This window comes from Anastrepha ludens, chromosome 6 (assembly GCF_028408465.1).
Source record: "Anastrepha ludens isolate Willacy chromosome 6, idAnaLude1.1, whole genome shotgun sequence".
Classification (NCBI taxonomy): Eukaryota; Metazoa; Arthropoda; class Insecta; order Diptera; family Tephritidae; genus Anastrepha; species Anastrepha ludens.
In genome coordinates, this window is record NC_071502.1 from 84387047 (window position 1) to 84403405 (window position 16359).

The following is a 16359-nucleotide window of genomic DNA, read 5'->3' on the forward strand; positions in this document are numbered from 1 at the left end:
CAATAACTTTAGTATTGTTGGCTTCCAGTGCGTCAATCGAAGTGGGTTTGTCCACAAAGCATTTAAACTTTACATAACCCCACAAATAAAAGTCCAAAGGTGTGATATCACACGATCTTGGCGGCCAATCCACTGTATTTAGACTTTATATCCCCCACAAATAGAAGTCCAAAGGTGTAATATCTTTGTGGCCAATCCACTAGTCGGAGACGAGAGCTAAACTGCTCACGACGACACAGTAAATCCATTGTTTCACGCGCTGTATGGCAAGTAGAGCCGTCTTGTTGAAATCAAATGTTGAGAAGATCACGCGCTTCAATTTCCGGGATCAAAAAGTCATTTTTTATGGCGCGATAGCGTTCGCCATTCATTGTTACATTGGCGCCAGCCTTGTCTTTGAAGAAATATTGGTTGATGATTCCTCAATGGATGTAATGGCTGTTCTTGAATGGTTTCGGGTTGCTCTTCAGCCCAAATACGAAAATCTTGCTTATTGACGTAGCCTTTAAGCCAAAAATTGGTCTCATCGCTGAGCTCACATCGTTGACCTAAACGCGCGATGAACACTTTTCACAGAGTGCCGATTTTCGTAATTGAAATTTCAAAGCCCACTGAAAAAATTATGTATTGTATTTAGTTTAATAGTAGTTACGCGTGATTAGTCAAATAAACCCCACTGGAAAAAGTAACTCCAATCTGATCAGCCTTTGGAAATGAAAATACAATCGAGGTATGAGGGTGAGGAAGATTTTGGCGTGTGTTTAGTGGAATTGGAAGGAAGTCATCTATTAGTTTTGAACTGCTGTACCATAGAGATTCCTCACATACGCACGGGGAATGCTGCAGGAGTGACTGTTCTTGGCTGGAGCCGTGACCTGTAGTTTGCTTTGTCTAATCGTAGAGAAAATGTAGTCCATCGGGACAGCACCAGGTCGCACACATCGATAGTGACTCGCTAGAAGCTCTGGGAGCTTGGCCATAGTAAAGATTTGTCATCAAGCGAATGATTTGGCTGGTGAAAAATTTGTCTGATGTTTGTCAATTGATGAGGGTCAATGAGGCTTTCTATTAGGGAGGCATAAAGAAATTACAATCAAAATTAAAAAGTTGAAGAACAAAACGGTGCATATTTCTTCTGTGCCGGATCATTTTAATTATTCTAAATAAATTCTAATTCTCAGTGTCATGCGAAAATAATGGATTGTTTTACTAAACCGGTGAATTTAGTTAACAGAAAAAATATTTTCTCGGGAATTGCCAATTTATTTATTTATTCATTTATTAAGCCAATGAATATAATAGATTTTTATAGGCTAAGCGGACATATTTTAAGACTAATAGGTATTAAAAAAAGAAGTAAATTAAACTATTCTTAATAAATATTCAAAAGTTTCAATAGTTGATCTTTTGAAAATGAAAAATCTATCCCATCCTATTAAGGCTCTAGTAATAGGATCACTTCGAGCGTAACGAGGTTTTGAGAGACCAACATAGAAGAACTCCGAACTACGCAGAGCTCTAGCGGGAGTCTTAAAGAAAATCCTCTCAAGAAGCACCGGACAGTCAACAGCAACTCGGACTAAATCAAAAACAAAATCAATAAGCATCGCGCTTCATATATAGGGATATGATCCAAAATTACGCAACGCGAAATGTAAGAATACTTTCTGGATTCGTTCAATTCTAGCAGCATGGCACGCATAATACGGAGACCAAATGAAGTATGCATACTCAAGTTTGGAACGCATAAACGCCGTATACAAAAGCTTCCGCGTATAAGGGTTGCAGAAATCGGATCTATGACGCCCAACAAGAGCAATCATGGCGTAAGATTTAGTAATAATTAAATTTATATGACAAGTAAAAGTAAGCTTCGAATCAAATATTACACTCAAGTCTTCAGTTTCACTTAGACGTGACAGAGACTTGCTAGATATGTGATCAGAGGGGTCAACACCAGTGGCATAATTCGGAATCACTTATAGTTCAGCGGTAGACGATTATTGATACACCAGTTACTGCAATTATCTAAAACAATTTGCATCAATTCAGAATCGGGAGAGCTGGTGATCGTCGAATAAATCTTAACGTCGTCGAGAAGCAATAGTCAAAATCATTGATAAACAGAACAAAAAAAAAGCGGGCCCAGAATACTACCTCGCGGAGCCACAGAGCAAGCAACAAAAGGAATAGACCTAACATTGTCGGCGACAACCAAGCAATGGCGATTGTGTAAGTAAGATGAGCTCCAACTTAAGAAGGAAGGCTGAATGGAAGCCAATGTAGGCTAGGTTTTTAATTTTGTGTTTCATGGGAAACCCGATCAAAAGCCTTCGAGAAGTCGGTATAAACGGTGTCAACCAGGTAGCCTCATTGGAAGGCAACGATACAATCATCCGAAAATACAGCTAAGTTCGACACTGTTGAGCGGCCCCGAAAGAAGCCATGCTGCTCCGGACGCACCATATTCTTGATAGCAAAAAGCAATTTGTCCTGGATGATGCATTCAAAAAGTTTTGCAGAGGCGGAAAGCTTTCTAATAGGCCTATCGTTACTATATAATATCGTATTTATTATTGCTCTTGAAAATATGTGAAATGAAAGCCAAGTTCCCGGCATCAATAAAAGTACCCGAAGCTAGAGATTTGCTAAAGATTAACAACAGAGGGTATATTAAAGAATCACACTGCTTGAATAACACCATCAAAACCATCAACATCAGTGTTTAAGAAGGGTTTAAGTCGAGTAATACCTCTAGCTTGCCGAAATCAATAGATTTTCGTATATCAAAGGAAACATTTTCCTCACTGTCGGAGGTCGATGCAAAGTTGGCTTAGATAAGGGCTTAGGTGGCTAAAGGCGCAGTTTTCACGTTGCAATGTTTTCACAAATATCAAGTTTTTTTGTTCTACAGGAAAAACTTTTCATGCACCCAAACCTGTAGATTTTCATAAAGAAACGCTGCATAGTCACGACCGCCGTAGCCGAACTTTTACTGTCGCACGGTGTTATCAGTAACCTTTTTATTAAGAATAACATCAGGCTCGAGGTGAATATTACAATTACCGATCACTTATTGTATTTATCGGAATAAAACTCTAATGAAAACACATACAAAATTCAGAATTTGGGAATGCCCAGCTTCAACTTCAATTTATCTGCTTCGGCGTCTCCTTCTTAAAGATCAACGAATGACGCATTTACTACTGAGAGCCGAGCATTCGAGTTCATTAACTGAAAACCAACAAAAGAATATCCATTTTGCATCAGTTTGCCTTACAGCCAGGAAATTAGTTAATCATTTTGTGGAACTCTCCTATTTCAGGGTGTGGACGTGCGTGCTATACATACATATAAATACAACACTCATCAATTTCATCTCACCACCGTAGCACATCGCTCACGCATACACTCCGCGAAATTCCTTTATAGGCGCAGGAATTTATGATATTAAAATTTGTTTCAATTATAACGGTGTCTTGTTTTAGATCTCGAAGTTATGCTTTTTAGTTAGTTTTTCATGTTTTGTTTGTAATACGTAGGTTCGGTTACTTCTTTTTCTCATAATTTTTAAACTTTTCACTCGGCAGTTAGTTTAAAAGTAATTTTTTAAGATTTTAAATATTTTTTTATTAAATTTTTACAAAAAATTCGTCATATGAAACCGAAAAACACTAACACCCGCAGACATCACTTAAGGACATACGAACAAAGTTACTGGCATGGCCAGCAGGCAAATTGCCTTTCAAATTAATCCGCTTTTATTCGGACTGGCTTGAAAGAAAAAATGCATCGAAAATCGCAAGTGATTTAAAGTTACCAGTGCGAAAGCATAGCATGCAATAAACTTCAGCCGATGGTATTCGATTAGTTTGAAAATAAATTAAGTGAAAACCAGCTTTGACGGAGCCACACAAGCGTGGCAGACTAGAATTTGCAAAACCGTCACGACATTGGCGGCTGGTGAATGGAAAAATGTGATATATTCAGGCGGAAAATATTTAGTATCGATGGTCCTGATAGTTTTAATTACTACTGGCATGATTTGCAGGGTCCTGGGTGTTTTTTTTTTTACCTAGTGAAGCTAATTATCAAGCGGCGCAAAGCGGCATAATTGGAGCACGTCAATCAAGATTCTAAATATGAAGGAAATATAGAAGCAAAGCGTAGCATCGGACGGAAGCAGATTTTCTGGCTCAGAAGTATTCACGAATGAACCGGACTGAGGATGATTGGACATTGTCCAAGATAGAGAAACGTTTTCAAACAACAAATATTGTGCTGGTGTAGTTAAAATTATATATTTAAATTAATAAATGTGACCACCAACATCCAGCAACGCGGGGGCAGTTCAAGAACAAGAAGAAACTTTAGAACACCTTCTGTGCGTTTGTCCGGCATTATTAAAAACGCGTTTATATTGCCTGGAAGCCCCACTGGGTCTGGAGGACGCCTCAAAAGCGGATCCCCCAGCTCTGCTTAGATTCGCCAAAAGCGTTCAAGAACAAGAATAGACTTTAGAGCAGGTTTTTGATGGTCTGGGCTAGTTTAAGCTACTATAGCAGAACGCCCACATGCAAAATTTCAGAACTCATGATTTCAGATGGCTAAATAAATTAGTTTGATAAAGTCTTGATTAACTTTATGGATGACCTAATGCCACATTCATACTCTACGCGGCACCGGTATGGGCAGAAACAAAGAACACACACAGGCGGAGTGCATTACGGGTTTCATGTGCATATAGAACGGAATCAGACGATGCAATATGTGTTGTAACCGGAAAATTGCCAGTTGATATTCACGCAAGAGATCTTCGCCGCCTCTATAGCGAGCAAGGAGCTAAACTAACGGCAACAGAAAGAGCCATCGAACGAGAGCGATCTATGTATGAGTGGCAAAGAAGATGGGAAGAGTCACTTAAAGGGCGCTGGACGTACAAGTTAATATCAAATCTCGAGCAGTGGGTAAAAAGAAAGCATGGTGAAACTGATTATTACCTTACGAAGATACTCACCGGTCTTGGCTGCTTTATGAAATATCTCTACCGCTTTCAGCTGGCAGAAAGCCCATTCTGCCCAAGCTGTCCTAATGCAATCGAAAGCGCGGAACACGTGGCTTTTCATTGTGATCGCTTCGCACGAGAACGTGCAATACTTGAAAGGGTTTTGGGACACTCAGCTAGTCCTAATGACATCGTACAGGACATGTGCTCATCCAGTGCAAAATGGGTGGCGGTTCGAGCGTTTGCTGGAAAAATTATGCTACGACTCCAATTCATCGAATGGCAGCGCAAGACCCAGCAACAGCAGCTACAGTTGCAATTACGAAATGGAGATGAACTGTTTCCGGACAGAATGACGACAAACACAGATACTTGAGTCAATCACTCACAATAATATCAGACAGAAGACAAGACGATAGTTCGTAAATACTGCGCTATCGCAAATTTTCCGATGTTCCATTTCCTCCAGAACCACGTTTGAAAACAGTGGGGGGAGTGGATACCATCGCTGACGTAAGATCTCCATACGTCCACAAGAGAAGGACCTGGACGCAGGTACCTGGTTGTGTCAATAGACATAAATGTAGGAATCGGTAAAAAGACTAGAAGTGGTCAAGTTTACTAATAAACATTTATCGACAATGCAACTCTGTTGTCAATAGTAATATATCGATGAAAAAGAAAGAACTAACACGGGTTGGATCTTCCTCTTTGAGTTTGGTAAACGTTTGGTTGTCGCTAAAAATTGAATCCAATTATATTGAGTTAATCATTTGTATTTTCATAGTTATAAGTTTTCAAACATATTCATTAATAAACCTTTCACATAAAGAAACATTAATTCAAGTGCATTATCGCTTCGTTATAATGAATTCTATCGTCTTAAATTAATAACCCCACAATTTGGTGTCAGAAGTGGGATAGACGATGAAATCGTGAAAAACTTAAAAAAAAAAATGAATATTGAAAACTAAAACATACAAGACCGTCGAACAAAAATTGCCGAGGAGCTTGCAAGATATATTTGTGAAGCATTTCTTATAAATCGTTAAACTTTTAAGAAATTGCGAAATTTTATGCAATTGTGGCAGTGGCAACGAAGCAAACTGGGAGAGAGAGAGAGACAACTAGTCGTGTTGGCATTTGGCTGGGAAGCACGAACAAAAGGAGAAACTGCAAATTTTGCGTGGCAAAGGCTGATATCGCAGTATCTTACAAATTTGCAAATTTTACGTGGCAGAGGCTGGAAACGAAAATTTGTAAGCAAAATCATCGGAGGACGTCTCAACTTGGTGCGACACTTAGAGGAAAGCAGATCGGTGACGTCAGCAGCGAATGCAGAGCGTGTGCAAAGAGAAGAAAAATAAGAGGAAGAAATTGGAGTGGTAACACCAAAACACGTTACATGTAAAGCACAAGCACAAACGAGCACAAAATGAACAGAGACGAAATATTGGCGTGTACAGTTAACGAGTTAAAAGAGAAGTTGTCGGCATTAAATTTATCAACAACCGGTAGAAAACAATCATTGCAAGACCGATTATTAGAGCATTATGAGTTGCAAGTCGATGATGAAATCCTTGATAGTTCAGTAGAGGCTGTAGGAGCAGTACGATCAACTTTTACTTTACGTGATATTGAGGATTCGCTTTCACAGTTTAATGGATCAGGTCAGCCATCTGTTGAACAATGGATTGAGGAACTTGAAGATAGCGCTTCCGCTGTGCAGTGGAGTGGTCTTCAAAAATTCATATATTCAAAACAACTGTTGAAGGGTGCAGCAAAAATATATGTCCGTAGTCAAAGTGGCATTTGCGATTGGATGTCATTAAAGTCAGCGTTACTTTCAGAGTTTGGTACAGAAGTTTCTGCAATAGAAGTACATCGTATGTTGAGAAATAGGCGTAAACGACAGAATGAGGACTATCGCGAGTATCTGTATAGCTTAATGGAAATTGGAAAGCCCGTTAGATTGGATGAGACAAGTTTGATTGAATATTTCATAGAAGGCATACCAGATTCGAGAAGCAACAAGAGTAATTTGTATCAGGCCAAGACAGTTCAGCAGTTAAAAGAACAGATTAAAGTGTATGAGAAAATCCGAAATAGTCGCCCTCAAGCATCTTCTTCAGAAAAGTCTCAAGGTGAAAATAAGGGAAAAATAGGTGACAACAACAAGGGACAGCCTAAAAAGTGTTTTAAGTGCGGTGATCCGTCCCATTTGGCAAACGCTTGTAAAAAACCTGCAAAATGCTTCAAGTGTGATCAGCCAGGGCACAAAGCAGCAGATTGTTCAGGACCACGAGTTGTAGTCAAGCAAGAAATCAACAATGCAAGCACTCTTTCAAACAATAGTAGTGGAAAATGTATTTCCAAAGATATTACCTGCAAGAATGTACTTTTCTCAGCGTTGATAGATACAGGATGTGACCTTTGTTTGATTCGAGATGATATTGTTGAAAAATTGGGAAATGTCGAATTACAAAATGAACAGCATTGTCTAATAGGTATTTGCAACAGTCAATTAAAAACACTAGGAAGCTTTGTTACAGAAGTTGAGGTTGATGGTAAACTTTTGGAAATTACCTTTCATGTCACAAGCAAGAATGATATTAAATACTCAGCAGTCATCGGAAATAGTGTGTTGGACGTTGTAGACTTAGTTGTTTCCAAAAATTCAGTACAATTTCGCCACAAAGGAACCGACGAGTTAGAGAAAATAAGTACACTAGAGTTGTCAGATAAAGTTGCAGAACAAGACTTCGAACTATTTCAAGAGTATAAAGACTTATGCTTATTTGCTGCAACGCAAGATGCTGAGATTGATTTATCTCATCTTGATAAACCTTTAGTCGAGACAATCAAAACCCTCATTAGTACATATTTACCAGAAAACAAAAAGAAAAGCCCTGTTGAAATGAAAATATTGCTCAGTGATGAGTTTCCCGTGTTTGAACGTCCAAGACGTATGTCATACTCTGACAAGTGTATCGTTGACACTCAAGTTCAAAAATGGCTAGACGATAAAATAATTCAACCCAGCTCATCGGAGTATGCTTCTCCCATTGTTCTCGTTCCCAAAAAGGATGGTAATAAAAGACTATGTTGTGACTACAGACGCTTGAATGCTAAAATTGTAAGGGATAACTTTCCAATGCCATTGCTAGATGACGTAGTTGAAAGATTGCAGGGTCATAGGGTATTCACAACGCTTGATCTTGCGAATGGATTCTTTCATGTTCCAGTCGAGCCGAGTTCAAGGAAATATACAGCTTTTGTGACTCATAGTGGTCAATTTGAGTTTCTTTTCGTTCCTTTCGGCATATCGAATTCACCAGCTGTGTTTTCACGCTATGTTCACGCAGTTCTAATAGATTTGGTACAAGATGGAACAGTAGTTACTTATATGGATGACCTCATTATTCCCTCTAAGGATACGGATGAAGGCATTCAAAAATTGAGACGTGTTTTAGCTAGAGCCGCAGAGTTTGGTTTGCAAATTAAGTGGAGCAAGTGTCAGTTTCTAATGGAAAAAGTTGATTTTTTGGGATATATAATTGAAAATGGCACAATAAAACCATCCAAGGCAAAAACATTAGCCGTTCAAAATTTTCCCATACCAAACGATAGAAAAAGCTTACAGCGATTCCTTGGCTTGACTTCATATTTTAGAAGGTTTATAGAATCGTATGCTTTAGTAGCTAAACCCTTGTCAGATCTACTTCGTAAAGATGCAAAATTTCAATTTGTCGAACACCAACTGGTTGCGTTTAGTCAGTTAAAGTCAGCATTAGTAAGCGCTCCAGTACTGAGCTTATACAATCCAAAAGCAGAAACCGAGGTACACACAGATGCTTCTATGCATGGCTATGGTGGTGTACTTCTGCAAAAGAATGCTGATGATCAACTTTATCATCCAATTCAATACCTTAGTCGCAAAACCAAACCAGCAGAAGAAAAATACCATTCTTATGAGCTTGAGGTGTTGGCAATTGTCGAGGCGTTGAAGAAATGGCGAGTCTATCTTCTTGGTATTAAATTCAAAATAATCACAGATTGTAATGCTTTCGCAATGACAATGAAAAAGCGAGGTGATATTCCTCTAAGCGTTGGGCACTATTTTTACAAGATTTTAATTTTGAAATCGAACATAGAAGTGGAAGCAAAATGAGACATGTTGATGCTCTGAGTCGTGTATCTTGTCTTATGCTAGAAGATTCAATGCATCATAGACTTAAGCAGGCACAAACAATGGATGATTGGGTCCGAGCAGTGATGACAGTCTTAGATAGCAGCACGTACGAAGATTTCTATATTAAGCATGGTGTTTTATATAAAGATCCCATTAAGGAACTTATAGTTGTACCATCGCTTATGGAAGAGGAAATTATTCGATTAGCTCATAAGCAAGGGCATTTCTCGGCAAAACGGACTCAAGAAGCAGTAGAAAAAACATTCTTTATTCCACAACTATCAACGAAAGTGCCTAAAATTGTCAAGAGTTGCGTTGAATGCATTGTCTCGGATAGTAAAGCAGGAAAGAAGGAGGGATTTCTAACACCGATCAACAAAGAAGATAAGCCGTTAGGTACTTATCATATAGATCATGTTGGCCCAATAGAGCAAACTAGCAAAAATTACAACTATATTTTAGTAGTAGTGGATGCTTTCTCGAAATTCGTTTGGCTTTATCCAACCAAGAATACAGCGGCAGATGCAGTTGTAGATCGTCTTAAGAGGCAGGCAGGAGTGTTTGGTAATCCAAAGCGCATAATCTCAGATAGAGGAGCAGCATTCGTTTCGAACCAATTTAAGGAATATTGTCAAGGGCAGGGTATACAACACTTGATGATAGCTACTGGAGTTCCTCGCGGTAACGGACAAGTAGAACGCATCCATAAAATCGTTATACCAATGTTGACCAAATTATGTCACGAAAATCCTTGTAATTGGTATAAGCACGTTGATTCCGTACAACAGACAATAAACAACACGTCGCCTAGAAGTACTAAAATATCTCCGTTTAGATTGCTTACAGGTTTTGAAATGAGATTAAACAAAATACCGGACTTACAAGAATTTTTAGATGAACAAATAATTAGTGAAATAAATCAAGAGAGGGAAGAAGTTCGAAAAGAAGCACTGGAAAATATTGCAAAGATACAACAGGAAAATCGTAGGACATTTAATAAAAATCGCAAGAAAGAATTAAAGTACATTTTAAATGAGCTAGTAGCTATTAAACGTACTCAATATGGTACCGGACTAAAGATAAAACCTAAATATTTTGGTCCTTATAAAATTACAAAGATTAGGGCACACGGTAGATACGATGTGGAAAAAGTTGGAGAACATGAAGGCCCAGGTAAAACCACAACTGTGGCGGAATTTATGAAGAAGTGGGTTGATTTGGAAAATGGTTCATTCGAGTCGAACGAAGCGTCAGGATGGCCGAATGTAGGAATCGGTAAAAAGACTAGAAGTGGTCAAGTTTACTAATAAACATTTATCGACAATGCAACTCTGTTGTCAATAGTAATATATCGATGAAAAAGAAAGAACTAACACGGGTTGGATCTTCCTCTTTGAGTTTGGTAAACGTTTGGTTGTCGCTAAAAATTGAATCCAATTATATTGAGTTAATCATTTGTATTTTCATAGTTATAAGTTTTCAAACATATTCATTAATAAACCTTTCACATAAAGAAACATTAATTCAAGTGCATTATCGCTTCGTTATAATGAATTCTATCGTCTTAAATTAATAACCCCACATAAACGCGGCTCCACCTTGATGAAATGTTTACAGCGGTCCCAGGGTGGAAATCAGCTGAGGAGGAGGAATGTTATAGTGTTAGTGGGAGCATGCCCCAGATACCACTGGTGCGACGGCGCCTGATGTTTCTGACATTTTGATTTTAACATCTTACCCAAAAGAAAAAAAGGTCCCTATCGGTCTTAGCACTTGATTGTACTTATATGGGGATCTTGTTTTAAGTGGAAGTTTTGTATTTTTAAATTGCATTCAACAGCTTTGATTTTGATTTGCTTTTTCCACTTAAGCTTTGCATCCAAAGTCATGCCTAGATACTTGGCACTATTGCCATAGCATGATACTGTCGCTGACAGAATATACACTGGTTTATATACAATTTTTTTGCTAGTAAAATCCACCTGAACTGATTAGGTTTCTTTCAATTTTATATTCCAATTTTCAGCCCAAGTAACAACTTCGTCGTCAATTGATTTCTGCTATTTCATGATGGACTCGCTTTCGGTTAATGCAACAGCTAAGATGCAGGTACCATCAGCAAATGTAGCTGGGCCTGAGTTATAGAGTGAGTGCAGTATCGGCCCAAGTATATTGCCTTGTGGGATACTCCGGCCGATATTTCTCTCATTTCCGGATACGCCCGTTTTTGCTTTACTCTGCAATACCTATTTGATATGTACTATTTCAGAATGTCAGGGAACTGCAGTTTATAAAGTAGTCCTTCCTGCCGCACTTCATGAAAAGCCTGGGCGACGTCGAGGAATGTTGCTGAGCAGACTTTATTACTTCCCAGCGCGGCTTCTATTGCACGGGGTATTTTATTGTATTTCATTGAGGAGGACTTTCTTGTATACAATTCTTGATGAACAGGATTTAATCCTATAAAGAAGAAAAAGAAGACAGTTTAAGAAGCAGTGCCTTTGATCGAGTTTCGGAATAGACTAAAGTTTTTTGTATTGCGTTTAAATGAATAAAATTTTATCACCTTTTAATCACCTTTTTGTAAGATTTATAATTTTTGCAAATGGCATCGTACATGAATCATATTGACACTTCTGAACTAGGTTCACGAAGCTGGTTCAGTATACAAATAGATAAGCAATGGAGCACATGAAGGTCAAAGTGAAAATTTTCATTACTTAAAATCATTTTTTTTGTATTTAGTAAAATTAAAATAAAAAATGGATGATTAATTTTGCGCCACCTTGTATCGGGTGTTGTTTTAAGAGCTTGAGAACTTAAAATGATAATACAAAAATTGGATGATTAATTTTGCGCCACCTTGTATCGGGTGTTGTTTTAAGAGCTTGAGAACTTAAAATGATAATACAAAAATTGGCTCATTAATTTTGCGCCACCTTGTATCGACTGCTTTTTTAAGTGCTTCAAAATTTAACGGAAATATTGTCGGAATGATTTTTTTTATTTTTATTATAATCTGGTCGATGATTTCATGGAAGTAGTGGTCCACCCAAGACTGTCATGCTAAGAAAGAAGAAGAAAAAGATAATTTGATGGCATTTATTTTTTGTTATCCGGTATAAAATGTCCGCCGCGACTACGAGTTGTATGATCCATTCGATCGGTACAATTTTTGATTACTTGTCTCAAAAAATCTGGCCGTCAATGGTGGCTTGAATAGGGCAATAAACCGATCGGCTGATTCATTTTTGTAAACAAAAATTCAGTCAACATAGCTCGATACCGCTCGCCATTCACTGCAAAGGCAGCTCATTCCTCACTTCGAAAGAAATATGGACCGATGATGCCGTCAGTGTTCTATGAACTTTGCGAACATATATTTTTCACATTTTGGAAGATCTTAAACGATTCATGATGATTTACCAAACGTTACTGAACAGAAATCTCAACACAGTTTGCCAATCTCAGCCGCCAAACCATAGTTATCGATATCGACAGTTCTCATGCAACTAAAAAACACCCTTTATCACAACATAATATAAAATGAAGTCTGTATTTTTGAGTTTTTATTCAAAAGTTCTTGAAGAAAAACAAAATGCCTTTACTTGAATTTCGCGGAGTGTATAAAAACATCCACATACTCCAGCCTCTAATTTCTTCATTTGCAAATTGACATTCTGTGACAAGTGCAAACAAGCGTGTAGATACATACATACATATGTATGTTATTTATCTACTTATGCACATAAGTTAAATACGCTTGTGCCAGTTAGCGCAATGTCCTTTGCCGCCTTCCGACATTCATTTTGCTGCCGCTTTGTTGCGATTTAGAACGGTGCTTGGTCGTGTTTGCGCTGCACGCGCGAATTAATTCACTTTTGCTAATTAACTCAACGCTCCGAATGTATGGTATTTCCCAACCAAACCCAATGTATTTGATATTCTACAAGCGCTAACACAGTTATATAAAATTTCCACATGTTTGCTCAAGTACGAGTTTTCTCATCTATGATGCCTTTACCAAAGGGAAATTAAATTCTGCACAGAGCAAACAACCAGTCCGTAAGGCTTGATAAACTGTCACTTTCGCATTCACTCACATCTCACTCACAACTCATTTTACTCTCTCGCTGTATTGCGCGCGGGAATGGATTAAAGGATGGTCGTCGTCAGGTCACATATAAGTCAATTCTTAATTGCTGCATATATCTTTTGCTCCAATATTTGTAATGCTATTTCCAGCGTAGCGGAAATGTTAATTGAGGGATAATTCAGCTACATCTTGGTGCGCATAAGGGAGTGCGAGGACGCATGTAAACGTTATTAATTGCGCTAAAATGTTTGTTTTTTAAAGGGGAGTGTTGCGGCGTTGCTGGCAGATGAAAGTGCGAAATTTCAAATTAGTTGAAGCGATAATTACAAAATAAGCGATTGAGCGACGTCAAAGGATAGAAGCTATATACGAGTATATTCTTATTATTATTATAATATTCTGAAATTGCATTTAAGACAAACGAGTATTTGTTTTGAGCATTCACAGATGTGTGTCGAGAATCCCCAAAAAAAACGCGATTGATTAATATAACATAATTTATTCCATATTTAGAAGATGTGTCATAACAAGTCTGAAGACAAATTTCGATAAGCTTAAATGGTTAATCCAGTGTGCGATCTAAAAAGTAGGTATAAAACAATAATTTTCATGATTTTATCTATCAGGGTTTTCTTGTTTTTCGTCCTGACACATATAAAATTAGTTTTGGAAAATTCAAATCTAATGTGACGTCTATGAACTTAAAAAAATTGCTGCATTTTCATGATATCTGTTAGTTAGAGATTTTTTTTTCCTTGACACTAGGAGTATTCTCCGATGAATATTGTAGAAGCTGCAGAGATGAGGAGGAGGAAGAAACAGTAGAGCACTTCCTTTGCAATTGTCCAGCCTTAGCTAAAATCAGAGCAGGTTGTCTAGGTAAATACTTTTTCAATTCTCTTACAGGACTATCTGGCGCGTTGTGATACCACTGTGTGGCACGGGACCCTGTTTATTTACTTTCATGAAACCATTTTGAGGCTCTTCTGAAGCGCAGGATTGTCACACAGTGGTATCACAACGGACCTGTGAGGTCTAAGGGAGTTGGTCATCCGGACCGACTACCACCACAACCTAACCTAACCTAGAGATTTTTTACGTTGTTGATAAAGAATCCGAAACTTGGAACGAAATAATATATTTCTTTTCAAATCCCAAAAAACAAAAATGTATTTCTACACCTTTACCAACTATATTTCAGAATTCGTCAAATGGATTTCAGAAAAATATTTTTTATAATCGGTAAATTGATTTTTTTGGGGGTGAAATAGGGTTAAAAATGTCTACGCACTTACAGCGACCGTCGTTTACTGCGTTGAGTCGTGCAGCCACTCTTTTTTCCTTCGCTCTTTCCGGAACTACTTTCTGCATTACTTCTGAAGAGCCCAAAACGACGTCCAGTTCTATTCACGCACGTCTGGGCCCACCATGCTTGTACTCAGCTTCCTGCTCTCGGCTCGTCTTCTTATGTCTCTGTCTGTGAGGCTTTGCTTTGTTGTACTGTGTCGAGGTCTATATTTTTTTCCATAATACGTCTTACAGCATTCTAGCTGTCCCCGCAATCAAGCATTTTGCTGATTATATTGGTCGGCTCGACATCGCCTATCTGCTCAGAATATCTCTTCCCACGGGCCATCTGTCACAACTAAAGAACTTGTGTTTAGCGTCATCGCTCGGTGCTTCGCAGTATATGCACCTGGGGTTGCTTACCTTATCCATGCCGTAAAGGTAAAGGTATTAAAGGAAGCGAGTCATAAAATAGTTCACTTGTCCGAAGTTCCTTTGAGCCCATTTGCCAATTGTTAGAATGAGTTTCGCCGTCCATCTGTCACTCGACTGAGAGTGGTATTCCTGTTTAGCGCAACTCCCCAGACCTCGCTACTGTATAAGGGCACTTTTTTTCTCTGTTTTGGTCCAACGATGTTTGCCATTGGTCTACCTAGCTTTCCTCTGATCTTCGCTGCTTTGGCAGCGTGCAGGGTCTGGGCCCAGAACGTTAGCTTGCAACCAAGTCGAACGCCTAGGTATTTCAATGCTTTTTGAGTAACTACGGTCGTGCCGACTATTTGGATGCTGACCTCGATTGGCATGTGAGCTCGTGTCATAAGTATGATTTCGGTCTTATGTTTGGTGAGCTCCAGTCCATGGGCCTCAAGCCATTACTTGGTGTCTCGCTCTGATATGACCGCCGCTGTATCGTCGGCGTATGGCACGAGATATGTGTGGGAAAAATTATAAAATAAATAAATATGTGCATATACCTTCTGCTCAAATATGAACGAGACGTTATCAATAAAACGGTCCGCGGATGACATATGGCAAAAATACATTTTTTGTTTTTTGGTAGGTCTGTTATAAGCTTACATGGCAAATTTCAGCGTGATATGTCTCATAGTTTGTTTTCTGTGCTACTGTTAACAAGTCAATCTCGAGTGTGTTCTTCGAAATCTCTTTTATGACTTCAATTGTCTCAAAATGTTTTCCACAGAGCGGCAACTTGAGCTTGGGAAACAGGAAAAAGTCACATGGAGCTATATCAGGCGAATACGGTGCTTGCGGAACGATATTTACATTATTTTTGTTCAAATAATCGCGAACAAGACGTGATGTGTGAGCTGGTGCATTATCGTGATGCAAGAACCATGACTTGTTGTCCCACAATTCCTTCCTTTTAAGTCGAATGTTCTCGCGCAAACGCTTTAAAACGTCTAAATAATATTCAGCGTTAACCGATTTTGCGATTTGTGCGATTTTCAAGCACAATTTCCTTTACTTTTCCGATGTTTTCGTCGTTTACTGATGTTGCTGGACGACGTTCATGAGGCAAGTTTTCAACCGATGTACGGCCCTCTTTGAACGATTTGTACCACTGGAAAACACATGCACGCGATAGAGCAGAGTCCCCATAGGTTGTCTGCAACATTTTTAAGGCGTCTGAAACCGAAATTTTGTTGGAATAACAAAATTTCAAACATTCTTTGTTCAACTTGAATTTCCATCGTTAAATTCGAAGAACACACTCGAGCTTGACTTGTTTACAGTAGCACAGAAAACCAACTATGTGAC

The 16359-nt window shown here is 38.6% G+C and overlaps 1 protein-coding gene across 3 annotated transcripts in view; it reads left to right on the forward strand.

Moving 5' to 3' along the window:
* The window catches only part of LOC128866047 (probable serine/threonine-protein kinase DDB_G0282963), a 285646-nt gene that overhangs the window by 134367 nt on the left and 134920 nt on the right, over window positions 1–16359 (forward strand). The window lies entirely within an intron of this gene.